General features: G+C 42.5%; 1 long non-coding RNA gene across 3 annotated transcripts in view; it reads left to right on the forward strand.

The window, feature by feature from the left end:
- Positions 1–7,519, forward strand: part of LOC139437510 (uncharacterized) — a 19,451-nt gene extending 11,932 nt beyond the window's left edge. The window contains exons 5-6 of one of the 3 annotated variants that reach the window (XR_011647364.1): positions 5,875–6,034; positions 6,547–7,519. This is a non-coding gene — a long non-coding RNA (uncharacterized lncRNA). The remainder of the gene's footprint in view (positions 1–5,874; positions 6,035–6,546) is intronic. The other 2 variants (XR_011647363.1, XR_011647365.1) reach the window with 2 other exon arrangements.
- The last annotated feature ends 5,412 nt before the right edge of the window (positions 7,520–12,931 follow it).

Here is a 12,931-nt window from a genome sequence, read left to right on the forward strand (position 1 = left end):
GCCTGTTTATTTTTACCTTTTTAAAAAACAAGGCTACTAGAAAGCATCATAGTCCACCTGTGGCTCACATTCTTCCCATTTCTATTGGTCAGGCCTATTGAGAACACAGATGATGAGGAGATTTACACTTAAGAAGGCATTCTCCAAGACCACGTCCTTGAGTCTTGACACTCGAGTGAGGCAGGAATTATTATTACTCTCTCCTAGTTAGAGATGAGAAAGTAAAGTGCTCATGCAGAATCCATTATATTTTCTTCCAAGTCATGTATTTATTATCCCAGAGCACTGAGCATTTGGGCAGGAAGGGGAAGGTTGCAAAATTAAATGCACATGGAACTGTTCCATATATGGTTTCTTTGCAAAAGCTGCAGTGATAGAATAACTCCAGTTAGCTACATCTCACGTGATGTGAAAGAGGGCAGCACAAAAGCCCCAGTGCCCCGGTGGATTGTCCACCAAGGGCCCGGTAATGATGTTGGAGAACTGCGTCTCATTCCAGCCTTTAGGTGGAAATTTCCCGATTTATTTGTGTGTTTCCATTTTCAGAACTTCAAGCTCCACCCCCCGCCCCGGACCCTTTTTAAGGGAGATATTGGGGATTGAACCAGGACCTTGCACGTGACTCAACCACTGAGCTACACCTGCTCCCCCTCTCTCCCTAGCATTTTACTGTTCTTTAGGAGAGCTTGGTGAGGCCAGAGAGAAGAAAGATGCCTAATAGGGAAACATTCAGCCACTGGTAGAATGATGTGGCAGGATGTGAAAATTTGGTGGGTCTGGGTATAGAGGGCTACACTGCAATGCTTTGTATGGATTTTGTATTATTTTTGCAACTGTCATGTACATTTGAAAATACTGCAGAATAAAAAGGTAAAAAAAATCAGTCACCGAGGGATTGATTGTCCTGGTGGGCTATGTGACAATTGAAATCCCAGTTAAGGAGTACAGTCCAGAAAGCAAACTATTTAGGGAGCAGATGGGAGATGGGAAGACTGAAATGGTCCTAATAACAGAAGTCACTGACATTTACCATGGAGTTAGATTTTGTGCTAAGGATCAAAGTCAGCATCTATGGTGACAATTGCACCAAGGTGACAACTGCATATATCACGCCATTATTTTATAAATCACGAAGGAAGAGAAAAACGCCTCCTATTAAAATATGACACCCCATTGATCAGTAGATGTACCCTGATTTCAGAGATGCTACAATGGGGGGCAGGGGTGTTCGGATCATAATCAGAGAAATACAATAGCCGGAATTACTTCTGAAATCCCCCTGACGGCCCCAGGCCGGGGATGGGCAGCTTTGGAAGGCATGATTGTCGTTTTGCTTGAACACCCGCTGAAAAAGCTTCCTGTCCTCTCGAGAGCATCTTTAAATGACAGACTCCTGGGAGCTGTGACGCTGATACCTGGCACTGAATTTGCTCTCCCACCAGGCTCCCCCACCAGGCACATTATTTCTGCTCTTTCATTTTCCTAGCTCCTGTGGTTGAGTTTTCCCCTAAGTGAAATATTCACGTCAGGTAAATGCCACTGTCTGGGGACTTTATTCCATGCCAGGCATCATGAGAAGCACTTTTTACATGAATTGACTCATTTAGTGCTCACAACACCCATAGTTGGTGGCTGTCATAATCCTCGGTTTACAAGTGAGGAAACTGAGGGACAGAGAGGTTAAGCAACAAACCAGAGGTTACACAGTGGGGGATTTCAGAAAAGGTGGAGAGAGCCAGAACTTGTTGCTTAGTTTAAGGAAGATGGGAGTTAGTTTCAATGACAGTTAATCAAGGTCCAAAGGCAAAAAGTAAGAAAAAAATGTCCTCTCTTTACAGCCTTTCACTACTAGTTGAAGATGTCTAGCAAGCTTTGGAAAAGGGGGCCATCACATTTAAAGTGTTTTAAAAAAAAAAATTAAAAAAAAAAAAAAAAGTGTTTTAAGCCAACCAAACCTGAATGACCAACTTTAGCTGTTCAGCCAGCCTGGGGACACACTCTATTTTCTTTACTTACACACTGATTTCTTGATGGAGTTTCAGAAGGTTATCTCAGCAATTTGCTTACTCAACATTTATAAGGGAGATGACACAAACAAGATGATTTTCAAATAACATACTGAGATTCTGAGATAAGAGCTCTCCAAACTAAAGTACAAATTATATACAAGTTTTCCAGGACAGAATTTATAGCTGAGGCCTTGGAGAAATAGCTATGTTTGTGTACTCAGCAGGAATGAAATAGGGTGATTTTTCAAAAATAAATTTTTAATCCATGGGTTCATTTTTTAAAAAGACTTTTTTTTAATTTACGCCCCCCCCTTGTTGTTTGTGTTTGCTTTCTACTCCTTGTGTCCATTTGCCGTGTGCTCTCTGTGTCTGCTTGTCTTCTCTTAGGAGGCACTGGGAACTGAACCTGGGACCTCCCATATGGGAGAGAGGTGCTCAGTTGCTTGATCCACCTCAGGAACGTGGCTTGCTTTGTCTCTCATTGTCTTTCATCTTTGTGTCTCCTTGTTGCATCATCTTGTTGCATCAGCTCACTGTGCCTGCCTGTCGCACCAGCTTGCTATCTTGTTTGTCTTCTCAGGAGGCATCAGGAACCAAACCCAGGACCTCCCAGTTGTAGGTGGGAGCCCTATTGCTTGAGCCACATCCACCTTCCCTAGGGTGATTTTTAAGGGTATGCTTGTTTGGGACCTCTGAGTCTAGTTTAAACCTGTATTTAGAGAAAGGAGAATAATGAAAGAATCCTGAAAACAGGTAGCAATTCTATACAAGCCCCTTTATTTTCCCATGATTCATGCTAATTTCTTCTAAGCTACAATTTGATTCATTTTCATCTCATTGACTCCCTTCATGTTTAAGATCTACTGTGTGCCAGGCACTGGACTAATCTCTTTACAAATATTAGTTTCCTGGCTCCTCCCAATTATTCCTGGGGTGGAGGTACAGTATTATTCTTATTTCACAGATAAGACTTAGGCTCAGAGTAGTTAAGTAATTTCCCCAAAGTCCCACAGCTAATAAGTGATACAGCTGGAATTCGAATCAAAATCCATATTGCTGCAAAGCCTTTTTTTTTTTTCCCAATGAGGTCTCATGCACTATTTGCCTGGAAAGTTCTGCAAAGTATCTAATCTAACTACTACATTTGCTTTGAATAATGGACAGATGTGATATGCCTAAGGACAAAATTTACTTAAAAATGTGAACATTGGTAACAAGAACAATAAAATTCTATGATACAAACATTTATCAGGGGTGTACTATGTGTCAAGCATGGTGCTAAATCCTCTATGTTTTACTATCATTTAATTCTTAGAATATTCCTATGAGGGAAGTGGATGTGGCTCAACTGATAGAGTGTCCGTCTACCATGTGGAGGGTCCAGGGTTCAATCCCCAGGGCCTCTTGGTCCATGTGGTGAGCTGGCCCATGCACAGTGCTGCCGCTCCCAAGGAGTGCCCTGCCACGCAGGGGTGTCCCCGCATAGGGGTGCCACACGTGCAAGGAGTGTGCCCCGCAAGGAGAGCCGCCCTGCGTGAAAAAAGCACAGCCCGCCCAGGAGTGGTGCCACACATGGAGAGCTGATACAGCAAGATGATGCAACAAAAAAGAGATGCAGTTTCCCAGTGCCACCTGATAATGCAAGCACACAGCAAATGGACACAGAGAGCAGACAACGGGGGGGAAAGGGGAGAGAAATAAAGAAAAATAAATCTTTTTAAAAAAAGAATATCCCTGTGAGCTTGGCTGGACCACCCCCCCTGAACTTCATGTTGGGGGGGAGAGCTCTTCCACACAGAAAACAATGTGAATGGCCTGCCCCACCCCAGGTGTCATTGTCTCCATTCACAGGGCAAATGGCTGAGCTGGGTTTTGAGATCAGCGCAGTTGGCATCCCAAGTGTGTGCTCTAGCCATCAGTGTGGGAGTGAATCCAGTGAAGGCCCTAAGACTGATCTACAATAATACGCTGTCTTTAAAGTTTAAGACAGTCCCATTTCTTACCTTGTCAAGGGAGCCATGAGGGGGAAACACCAGGAGGAACCCTTCATCAGGTTGTTTTCAGCTGCATGGATCAAATGAATGAACTAAATTTGTCTCAAACAGTAAAGCCATTTTTTCGTTCACTTAAGAATCCAGAAGGGGAAGCAGATGTGGCTCAAGTGATCGGGCTTCTGCCTATCATATGGGAGGACCTGGGTTCAATCCCTGGGGCTTCCTGGTGAAAAAGAAGAAGAAAAAGCGTGCCCGAACAGTGAGCCAGTGCCCATGTGGTGAGTCAGTGCTCATGCAAGTAAGTCACACATCAAAATGATGATGCAACAAAAGAGAGACAAGGGGAGCGTCAAGGTGAATCGCAGCAGAAACCAGGAACTGAGGTGGCACAGCTGACAGGGAATGTCTCTCCACATCAAAGTTCTCCAGGATTGAATCCCGGTGAATCCTAGAGGAGAAAAATGAGAAGAGAAGACAAAAAGAGAAATGGATACAGAAGAGCACATAGTGAATGGGTACAGAGAGCAAAAACAGCAGGGCAGGGGAGGGAGGTGGGGAAATGAATGAATGAATGAATGAATGAATGAATGAATGAAAAAATCTTAAAAAAAAAAAAAGAATCCAGAAGATGGTAGAGTTGGATTCAGGAGACCATCAATGCCTTCAAGAAACCAGGCCCTCTCTATCCTTCCAGCCCATCATCCTTGGCATATTGGCTTGGTCGCGGGGTGAGTGACCTCATGGTCACTGAATGGCTGCAGCAGCCCCCACATCGCATCCTCCCACAACAATATTGAAGGCAAGAAAAGGGGCATCTATCTTTGTAGGGGAGGACACCTTTCTCTAAAGAAGAAGCCCTAGCTGCCTTCCCCTTTTGTCTCTTTGGCCGAAACTAGGTTACATGCTATAGCGGGTTGAATTTTGTCCCGCAGAAAGCTAACCTCTGGTGCCTGGGAATGTGACTGTGTTTGGAAATAGCATCTTTGTAGGTGCAATCAAGTTAAGATGCAGTCACACGGGATCAGGATGGGCCCTAAATCGATCCCCGGCATCCTCATAAGGACAGGGAGATTTGGAGACACAGAGGAAGCAAAGGGAAGAGGCTAGGTGAAGACAGGGGCAGAAATTGGAGTGACGCAGCTTCAAGCCAAGGACTGCTGGAGGGCCAAGGAAGGCGCCTCCCCGGAGCATTAGAAGAGAGCGTGACCCTGGTGACACCTTGATTTTGGACTTCTGGCCTCCAGAAATTGTGAAGGAATAAATGTCTGTTGTTTCAAGCCGTGGGGCTTGTGGCCATTTGTTCCGGTAGACCTAGGAAACCAAAGACAATGCCCGCTCTTAGAAGAATCTCTCGCTAAAGGATTGGTGTAGTCCCATCCACATTCATCCCTTAGGGCGGGCTGGGTGGCGGGTGCGAAGTCTGCGGGGCCTGCCCTTCCTTGAGCACCTGCCTCCAGCTGCCTGAACAAAACTCAAGATCGAGAGCAACGAGGAAAGGGAAATGTCAGTCACAACCTTGTTTCAGGAAAACTTAGCTCGTGAAACTGGACAATTCCGGGCCATTTCAGAAGTCCCCAGGCCCCCAAGGACTTGCCCTGCGTCCTCAGGTTTCAGGCTTTCAATCACCTGGCGCTGCCCGTGAGAGGGGCTGAGCTGCTGAACTGCAAGGCGAATTATTCCCCCTTAACAAACATATTCTTGGTAATGAAAACATCCAATTACAGATAGTTAAATTAGGGAAACTAACAGGGTATTATTTTAATTTGTAACCCAACTGGGGATGCTAAGGATGGAAACAGATCAATTTGAAAAGCCTTAAGCTTGACAAAAGAAAAAGGCATGAGATCAATTTGTATGTAAATTGCTCCTAGGCACAGCCTCCCAGAAGGAGAGAGATACACAGAACACACTTTCTTCCCCAGTAGAGGAACACTGATGCCTGGCGTTTAGAGTCTAACTGTGAAAAAAACAAAAACAAAAATGCCACCTTGTGTCGGTGGTTTGCAAGGAATGAAGAGAAAAGTGCAAAGGGTAAGTTCTTGTCATTATTTATTACTTCTCTTTTGAGGTGGACCAGTTGTGCCACACCCCAAAACACCCGACATGGGGAGAGAGAGTAATTTAAGACCAATTGCCATCTAGCTCATAGCTCTGCATCTTGAGGCAAGCTTCCCTGAGTGATAGTCTCTTTACTTAATGGAAGGGAGAGACTTGTGATAATACAATTGCTGATGATAATTATGACAGCAATAGCTAACTCTTCCTGAGAATTTGCTATAAGCCAGGACTTGCTCAAAGTAGTCCCTTGTATAAAACTGGGAATGGCAAACCGTGTTGCCGAGAACCCAACCATCCTATAAGAAGCGTTCCTTTATTCGGCACGTTTTACAGCTGAGGACATTGACATTTAGAGAGGCCAGTTAACCAGACTGGGAGTCAGAAGACCCGAGCCTTAGGGTTAGCCCAATCCCCAGCAAGCCTCCAGAAAGCCACGTGCAGGACATAAGCCCTCTACCTGGGAGTGTGAGCTGATGTGGGAATAGGTCTTTGCAGATGTAATGAAGGATCTCCTGGACTGACCCGTGGGCTCTACATCCAGTGACAAGTGTCAGAAGCGGCGAAGACAGAGACGCAAGGGAGAAGGCCGAGTGGAGGTGCAGCAGGGACGGACTCGTGGCCCACGCCCAGGGACACGTGGAGTCACCAGAAACCGGAAGAGGCGAGGAGGAGCCTGTCCTGGATTTCAGACTTCTGGCCTCCACGAGCGTGAGAGAAACTGTTTCTGTTGTTTGAAGCCAGCCGAGTGGTTCTAAATGGTCACTGTGGCCCTAGGCACCTGGGACAGTAACTAAGGACAAACCGCTCTGGGCTTTGGTTGCCTCGTCTGTAAAATGGGGGGTTTGCCTTACACCATCGGCTCCACACGTGAGACCATGGGCCTGAGCCAAGCTGGGGGTAACGGGACGCGTTGAGCACTTACGGGTAAACCAGAGGCTCTCAACAGAGGCTCTGCCCCCCAGGGAACATTTGGCCAAGTCAAGGACAATGTTAGATGTCAGGGCTGGGGGGATGCTACTGGCATCTGGTGGGTGAAGGCCAGGGTTGCTGCTAGCATCCTGCAGGGCCCAGGCAGCCTCTGCAACAGTTACCAGCCCAAAATGGCCACTGTGCTGGGCTGAGAAACCCGGATGTGCACGATGCCACGTGCCTTGTACGAATCATAGCTCGTGAATCGTCACAGCTGCCTTCTAAGGCAGGTGCTGTTCTTAGTCATATTTTTCCTATTTTATAGATGAGTGAACTGAGGCTAAGAGAAGTGAAATGATTTGTCAGGGTCACAGAATTAGGAGGTAGCAGAGCTGGGATTTGAGTTTTTTGTTTTTAATAAAGCTAAATTTCTTCAATTAAAAGAATACCCTTTATCCTGACGTTGTCCCCTCTTTCTACTTTTTGGCATTTCCACATCCATCTTAAAATGAAATGATGGTGAGAAGCGAATTTGGCTCAATTGATAGAGCGTCCACCTACCACATGGGAGGTCCAGGGTTCAAACCCAGGGCCTCCTGACCCGTGTGGAGCTGGCCCATGTGCAGTGCTCCTGCGCCCAAGGAGTGCTGTGCCACACAGGGTGTCCCCTGTGTAGGGAAGCCCCACGCACAAAGAGTGTGGCCCCGCAAGGAGAACCACCCCATGCGTAAAAAGCGCAACCTGCCCAGGACTGGTGCCTCGCACACGGAGAGCTGATTCAGCAAGATGATGCAACAAAAAGAGACACAGATTCCCAGTGCTGTTGACAAGAATGCAAGCAGACACAAACACACAGCAAATACACACAGAGAGCAGACCAGGGGGTGGGGGAAAAGGGAAGAGAAAATTTTTAAAAAATTAATCTTTAAAAAAAAATGAAATGATGGTGTTGGTTAAGGCTACTCTTTTGATTTAATGTTCTTTTGGTTTGTACAATAAAAGTTATGACTCCTATAACTTTCAACACATTTTCCTGGGAAATTCCACTGAAGACATCCACAATTCTGGGGAAACTGATGGAAGAGAAGAATTGTAACATTTCTTATAGCTCAAACATTGAATACATATTTCTATACCAGTTGGGCCTCCACAAGATCTCCCAAGACTCTAAGAATACTACCTATAGCTGATACTGGATACAAATTAATGACCCAGAGAGGATAATCTCTATTTTAACTGTCAACTACACTGAGAAAGCAGTGAGTGTATTACAAGCTGGTATGATCCCAGATAACAAAAATTAACCACCATTCAAATTTTGACTTTTGTTTTCTTGCATATTCTTTTGCTCATTCATTTGCTCACTCAGCTACCACATATTTTCAAGTTTATATGCTTGGCATTGTGCTAGGGTTTGCAAAGTCAGATCCTGCTGTTCAGGACTATTCACTTAAATGTAGGAAGATAAGACATACTGATAATAGTTAAAACACTGACTGTGCCAAGTGTTCTTCTAAGGGCTTTAGATGCATTAACTCATTTCGTCATCCTAACAATTCTACGAGGTGGATGCGATAATTTTGATGCATTTTACAAATGAGAAACCAAGGCATAGGATTTTATGTGGCTTGATGGAGGTCCTGGTAGAGGCAGGACTTGAACCCCCATAGTCTAACCCCACAGTCCAATATTTTGACCACTGTTCTAAACCACCTCTTCCTACAGAAATAATTCTAACACAGGATCACGGTACATGGTTACCTTTCGCCTCTTAGTATATACAGAACATGGTTTGTCACATCAAATTTTCACAGTGGGCCTGATGGAAAGGTACTGTTTTCATGATCCCCATTTGACAGGTGGAAAGACTGAGGCTTTGCGAGATCATGTGATTGTTCCAGGTGGAACAGCTCTGAAGAGCCTGGATTTAGCAATTAGCTGGCTGGGTTTAAATCCTGGCCTCACTTTTTCTGACTGTGTGGCCTTAGGCAGGTTATCTGATCTTTTGGAGTCTCAGTTTTTTATCTACAAAATGATGGAAAGCAATTCTTGCTTAATAGGTTTGTTGAGAAGATTAGATTAGGCCAGAGGTCTACCAAGTACGGCTTGTGGGTCAAATATGTCCCACTGCCTCTTTCAGTATGGCTATAGTTTAAAAAAATTTAAATGGTTGGGGAAAAAGCCAGAAAAAGAATATTTCTGACACATGAAAATTATATGGAATTCATATCACAGTGTTCGTAAAAAGTATTATTGGCCCATAGCCATGCTCACTCCTTTATGTATCGTCTATAGCTATTTTCACGCTAAATGGCAGCTTCAGAAGTGGCGACAGAGACTCCATGGCACGTAAAACCTAATGTTTTTGTTTTTTAAATTGTGGCCAACTGATTCAGGCTGGGTCCTTTTTTGTTTGTTTGTTTAAAGATTTATTTATTTCTCTCCCTTTGTGCCCCTGATGTCTGCTACGTCCATTTGCTGTGCGTTCTTCTGTGTCTGCTTGCACCCTTGGTGGCACTGGGAAAACTGTTTCTTTTTTGTTGTGTCATCTTGCTGTGTCAGCTCTCCGTGTGTGCTGCGCCATCCTGGGCAGGCTATGCTTTTTTTCATGCGGGGCAACTCTCCTTGCGGGGCACATATGCGCGTGGGTCACTCCCACGCGGGGGCACCCCTGTGTGGCAGGGCACTCCTTGCGCGCGGCAGCTCTGCGCATGGGCCAGCTCACCACACGGGTCAGGAGGCCCTGGGTATCGAACCCTGGACACTCCCATACAGTAGGTGGACACTCTATCAGTTGAGCCACATCCACTTCCCCCTAACTTATTTGTTACCTGGCTCTTTACAGAAAAAGTTTGCTGTCCCTTGAATTAGACGACAAATATAAAGTTCATACTAGGTACTCAAAAATAATTATACATAACAACAAAAGCAACGAGATGACATTTGATATGTCCTGTAGCTCTGAATTTGGTATTTAAAATTATAGATAATTCTAGTAGGTTTCCTCATTATTTGGAGGGAGAAGAAAGAGCTTTGGTCCACGAACTCAAAAGACCAAAGATATAGGAAAGGAACGATTTATTAAATAGAAATCTAATAGGAAGAAATAGCTTGTGTCCTAAAAGTCTACCATCTCCATCTTCTCCCTCAGGTCCCAGCTCTTATCACTTGTAAATGTGTATGTTTACACTCTTGTTATAAATAAGCATTTCTACAGTCCTTACATTTCAAAAAGACTGTAAACATTTAAACATTTTCTTATGGTCTATCCCCAGATTAAAGGAAACCTCAATGTCCATAAATGGGACAATAATTGAAAAAGCTTGGGTGTATTGGTACATTTAATATTCAATAAAATAATATTCAGCTTTTACAAATGACAATTAAGCTACTACGCTGCAGCATGGAGCAGTGATTATAATATAATGATAATTGCTAAATGCATATTAGATACAATATATAAAACATGATCTAGATTTTATAGAAATGCAAGAAAGTGTATTTGTATAGATGCATAGAAAAAGCATTAGAAAGAAATATCCCCCAAAACATTAATAGAGATGAGCTCTGAATCTAGGGATACTTTTAATTTTCACCATTATAAGTGTCTGCATTTTTCAGTTTTCCTATAATGAGTATAATGCTTTACATCAAGAAGAACATTTAAAAAGTCAGAAAAATAGTTGTAGGATTCTGTGATTCTAATTAAGAAAAGCATAAGCTCATGAAAAAGACTATAAATGAATTAAAAAATAAAACAGTTGTTTCCTACACAGTAAAATTTTATGGGCCATGTTGTTAGTTTTCTATTATAATTTTTAAAAAGAGAAAATTATATTGTTACTTGTCCCATATCTTAGGTCATTTCATTATTTGACTACCATTGCCCAGTGATAAAATTTATGCATTCCACTCATAGAAAGGTTTAATCACTTAAGACAGTATAGTTTTAAACAGAAACAAAATCATGCTTATATTTCACAACCTTTACATTATTTTAACAATATCTTCTTTCTTACACCCTTACAATCATTAAACATACCAGTCGCATGTTAAAAAAAGAAAACATCTGACTGGTGATACTGGTTTGACAAGTATTACCCCATACTGGAAGCAAGAAGAATGCTTTCTAAGTGGCCCGTAGTTACACTCCTGAGCTAAATCAAACCTGTTTTACCAGCTTTATATGTAACCTTTTGATTATGCAAGTAAAAGTACAACTTAAAATTAGGTCAGGAGATGGAAGTCTGACTAATTGATCCATGTGAACATAAGATTATCTTTCTACCGTGAGGGTGTATTTCAGCAATTAAATGATTTTAGACATACTAAGTGTTTATCAGACAGCATGACTAAACCTTAATCCTAAAAGAATTTGTTCTTTTTCTGTATTGCTGGGCATCCTGAGTTCAGAGCTTACATACTCTAGATCCTTAAAGTAAAAGGATTCATTTTTATCAGAGTTCATAGAGAATCCTGATTTTTCTAAGGACTTTGTATTTTTAGGATCATCGAGGACTACAGCATAAACACGTTTAAGTATGTACGTTAAAATGTTAATAGATTTTATTGCTTGGCTGTAGGATTTTGGGTGAGCTTTTCATTTACTTTCTTAAATTTTTCTAATTTTCTTCTATGAACATGTGCTAAGTTGGTAATTAAACAGTAGAAAAGAAAATAAACATAATTAACATGTATCATTTTATTCACTTGGCTAACTCAGCATTGATCTTGTTGGGGTCACTTCTTCACCACTCCCCTCTTCCTAAGAGAAGAGGGCTAAAAGCCAGGTAGCAAAACCAGCCTGGCCTACCCTGAGCATTTTAGGGCACAACTGATAAATGAGTTCATAAATGTGAAAAGCACTGGTCAAGTATAAATCTTTTTAAAAAGAAAATAAGGCGTTAAGAGTTTCGGAGGCCTAGGAAGGACATTTTCTTTTGCCTGGGTATACCCCAAGAAATGCTTTTACAACCACAAGTGTGTCAAAAACTGGATGTGTGCTCATTGACAGGTTATTTCCATTGCCTGGGTTTCAATTCTGCCATTGCGTGGAGAAAGACGCCATAATGCACAAACCCTGGGCATGCCTGTGTGCCAATAAAACTTTCCTTCAGATACAGAAATATGAATTTCATGTAATTTTCGTGTGTTACAAAATACTTTTCTCCTTTGATTTTTTTCCCCCCAACCATTTAAAAAATGTAAAAACCATTCTTAGCTCATGAGTCATAAAAACAAGCTGTGAATTGTAGTTTGGTGATCCCTGTTCTAGAGTTTCAGAGTATAGAAACCTAAAAAGGAGGGCAAAAGGAAATGAAAGGGGAAGGATCTCCAGGCCAGTGTTTCCCAGAATTCAGCATTAAGTATTTTACTTCATGTATTTTTAAAAAACTTAACTCGTGTTCTTTCCCTTATACAAATTTATTTTATAAGGAAACTATGTGTTACTATCACCAATGGAGAAATAAGTATCATTTGTCATAAGTAGAAGGCAATGGTACAAATACTTTTTATTAATAAAATAAACTAGATTCTAGCTAGATCCCCTAAATTGCTAAGGGCTCTGCACCCGAGGCCTGCTGGCTCTCTGCTGAACAGGAGAGATTAGCAAGTGTGGAGAGGTCGGGAGGATGTATTTGCACCAGAGACTTTTTCCTTAATGTCATCAGAAGATCACGGGTAAACCCTTTAAGCATTATTTCATGTCACATCATATACCACCTACATCATCTGGCAGATGAACTAAAATCATCTCGGCAGCACCCCTAGAATCCATCCCTCACTTTGGAAAAACTGGCAACTAACATGGCCGAGGTTTCTCTAAGCATATTCCAGGGTAAAGGGCATGAAATGGATCCCCAAATCCAAGATTTTCTAAATTCTTCTGCATTAATGAAGAGCAGCTTTACTGATTGTGGGACCAAGCGTTTCTTTCCAATAACTTACCTAAAATTAAAA

The sequence above is a fragment of the Dasypus novemcinctus genome, chromosome 24, assembly GCF_030445035.2.
Source record: "Dasypus novemcinctus isolate mDasNov1 chromosome 24, mDasNov1.1.hap2, whole genome shotgun sequence".
Lineage (NCBI taxonomy): Eukaryota > Metazoa > Chordata > Mammalia > Cingulata > Dasypodidae > Dasypus > Dasypus novemcinctus.